The 3,606-nt window shown below is 40.1% G+C and overlaps 1 long non-coding RNA gene across 1 annotated transcript in view; it reads right to left on the minus strand.

Moving 5' to 3' along the window:
* Positions 1-1,954: 1,954 nt before the first annotated feature.
* The window catches only part of LOC104165974, a 6,648-nt gene continuing 4,996 nt past the window's right edge, over positions 1,955-3,606 (minus strand). The window contains exon 4 of the long non-coding RNA XR_696486.1: positions 1,955-3,418. This is a non-coding gene — a long non-coding RNA (uncharacterized LOC104165974). The remainder of the gene's footprint in view (positions 3,419-3,606) is intronic.

Genomic DNA, 3,606 nt, shown 5'->3' on the forward strand with positions numbered 1-3,606 from the left:
AGGTGCGCTTCCTCCTCTCTTCGCCTTAAAGGCAGCAAAATCTGGAAGAAAAATCCCTCGTTTGTGGTGACTACGACTCCCAGCCCGGACCCGCTCGGAGAAATGGAGATTTGGGATTATAAACATGTGTGTGTGTAAACAAAAGGTGTTTCTTCTGTTAGCCTTCGCTTCCCACAGCATAAGCAATTTTTATTCAGACTACAGTATTTTCTTTAACACTATACCGCTGTCAAAACATTATTCCCGTTTTGGTTGCTTTTGACAGCTGAGCAGTTCTTAAAAATACCAAAATCGGAACCTTCCATGCTAAACAGTAAATCTCAGATGGAGGAATCTCTGCACGTTATTGTACCTTGGCTTTCAGCAACACATCTCACGGAGAGCACAGCCCAAAAGCGGGGCGGGGGTGGAGGGGAGGGAGAAAGAAAATAAAAGACAACACAGCAATGAAAATATTTAGTTCATTATAAAAACCAATCATCTACTATGGATAAATCATTCCCTGTCCTTCTACCAGTGTGAAGACATTTTCTGAAATTTCTTCTCAAATTGTAAAGAAAAGATCTGCAAGGAAATAAAGTACCGATTTAAAAAAAAAAAAAAAGAATTTAAAAGGTTCTCTTTTAAAGTGCTAACTCAAACAATCTTGCCTTCATGTTTTCCGCATCCGCAATAACCAGGGAATTTGGAAATGGGAACCTGGGATGTGCTCTTCTTACGCGACTGAAGGGTCGATGTGATTTTAACCAGGACAGAGAGCAACAAAGCCAAGCAGGGAACTATCATCCTTTACATTTCTTACGAATGCCTTAAAAAGACACCCACAAAGCAGGACCCGATAGCTAAATAAATCCTCACAGCCATTCTACTGGCATCCTCCCTTCTGTCGCCAGCAGCGTGGGTCCGTTTACTCAGCTCAGAAATTAAACATTAACTACGAGGCTGAGCCTCTTTCCACATTCCAAAGGTAAAAGTTGTCAGCCAAAGTTTTTAATAACATCCCGGCCGGTTGGAATGACGAGGAGGAGGAAGGCAGAGAAGAGTTACAAATTTACAGATGTTGAAGTCAGTACCTTTTGTTTCCTAGAAAGTTAAGGTAAGTATAAGCCCTTGCCCACTCCCTTCCTCCCAGAAATAGAGCCAGAGCTGCCCCCGGCCCCTCGGGCCCCGTCCTGCTCCCACTGCCTGAACAAGGCCAGGGAGGGCACTGCAAGGCAGCTGTTTCTAACCATGCTGACCTCTTCCTAGTTCGAGCTCTCCTTTAGTTGCTTCAAAATGCTTTCCGTTAAGTAAAACCAAACCCTCACTCATCATTCTGCACCAGCAATCTGTACACAAAATGTCAAATTAACATTTTCCCTCATTAGTTGACGGTCTTGTTTGTTCAGGTTTTTTTCCTTCTGAAAACAACTAAAGTCAAGAAAAGCGGTAAAATCATCTCAAAAGCTAGATTACACAATCCTCACACAGGTGAAACTCTCATTAAACTCAAAGCTGCTTTTCTTCTTCTAAAATTTCCGAACCTACTCCTGCATTACAGCCATTCTTCAACCCTGAGCTAAACAGCTGGAGGTAAGGTCTGTGTGGTTGTGGCTGCACGTAGATGTACACTTAACACACACAGGCTTACTGGTCTCGTATCTGGGCCTTCACAGCTCAAACTCGGCTTCTATGTTATTAGCAGACAGTACAGATATTAGACACAGCTCTCTGAAATGCAAGCTGGTGAGAAGATATTTCAAATTTTGTTTAATCTGGCATAAATGTAATATTGATGATCAGCAGAAATATATAACCTCAGATGTTCTTTCATTCAATTGTTCTATTAATGCTGATGACAAGCTTGTTTCTGATTTTTCCAACCTTTCTTCTCAATGCTCATAAGAAATGCATCTCTCCTGACAACTTCAGTCTCTCCTAAGCATGATTAAAAACACAAAAGCCTAACAAAAAATCAAAAATGAAATATTTATTACCGCATTTTGTGACTTAACACCTTTTTTTCTTTTTAAAACATAACGTCACAGTCCTCATACAAGTATTTTAATGTAAATTTTGACAAAGCTTAAAGGTAACAGCATTTTCTTCTAGTGAGGAACACGTGCTGAGAAAGGAAGAATTCATGGACATACAATACCAATTCCACAGCAGATCTGATACTAGCAAAAACATTCTTTTTTTTTTTCAATTGAGGTAAACACATAGAATATCTAACATGAAACAATTAATAGACCGAACTCTGTACGAAGTTTGTTACAGTATTCTCTTGCTTTTTTTTCCCAAGCTTTGAGTTCATGATAAAGTCCTAGGTTTGGTGCAAAGACCATTAGTAACTTCTTTCATTGAGGAAAGCTGCCCAACTTTTAGTTTTGTTTTGTCCAAAGCCAAGGCTCAGAACTACTGGAAGAAGCTCCTGCTCTGTCTGTTCTGTCTTTAAATCTTCACCTGCAAGCTCTTTGAAGAAGAGTCCAAAAAAAAAAAATAGTTTGGGGAGGAACGGGGAGAGACTTAATGAAGCACAAACTATAAAGATCTGTTTGAAACTAAAGGACACATTTTATGAAGGAACAAAACGAGGGAATGGCAAGGCCTTCTTGGAACAGTCTTCTGAGTGATGAGAGACCCAGCAAGACTTTTCGTCTTCATCTCCAGGGTAGTTCTTTTCTCACTGGCCAAAACAGGCCTTTCATGGATAGGGGCTTCACTGACGAACCAAAACACACCATCTTTTGGGAACAACACACATAGTGTGGAAAACAAGGATTTTTTTTTCTTCTAAAACTATTTGAGGCAACGTAACGGAGTGATCAACAGAAATGTACAAGTTAACTTAGTTCCTATGTTTATACTACAGTAGTTATAACTCTTGGAGTCTTTTTTTTTTTCCAGAGGATCTGTACATGGACATATTCATTTCAGTGAGCCCATGATTTCACATTTGTGTTCTTGTTTCGTTGGTCCTCTGTTGTTGATGAAAAATGACAAAAAGTAAAAAATAATCACAGCTGTCTGGAATTTCGTATTAAGTGTCAACATCTGGTCAAAGTTCAAAAGTCTTAAAATAGTTTTTGTTTTTATTTTGTTTTTTTTTTGTTTGTTTTGTTTTTGTTTTTCCCTTGAGTTCCCTTGTACTATTGGGCATGAATGTCCATAACCTGTCCACCAACACTGGGATCTACAGAATTTAACATTGTGGGGCTCTGTGCTGACATGGTCATTCCAGGGTGGGTAGGGGGTCCTCCGTGCATCATCATGGCTGGGTGATGGGGGTGACTTGGCAAATATGAATGGATTGGGGGTCCATGTCTTAACTGAGTAGGGTGTGGGGTCATCTGGGGAGGAGTGTAACTTGGCTGTGCCATACTCATACCCATAGGACCACCCTGAGATACGTAGTCCCCTGGCATGCCTTGCAAACCTAGACAAAAAGGGGGGAAAAAAAAAAAGCAGGTCAGATTCCTCAACGTTTTTACAATTTACCCATCTAAAATGAACAGGAAAAACAACAGACACTGCAAATCTTCCATCTAAAATTAGCTGCAGATTCTTGCCAATGTTTGCAGACATTCAAATTCTAGTTTGCATTTAATTTGATCATTCAGCAGG

Source organism: Cariama cristata, unplaced genomic scaffold, assembly GCF_000690535.1.
Source record: "Cariama cristata isolate BGI_N322 unplaced genomic scaffold, ASM69053v1 scaffold21778, whole genome shotgun sequence".
Taxonomy (NCBI): domain Eukaryota; kingdom Metazoa; phylum Chordata; class Aves; order Cariamiformes; family Cariamidae; genus Cariama; species Cariama cristata.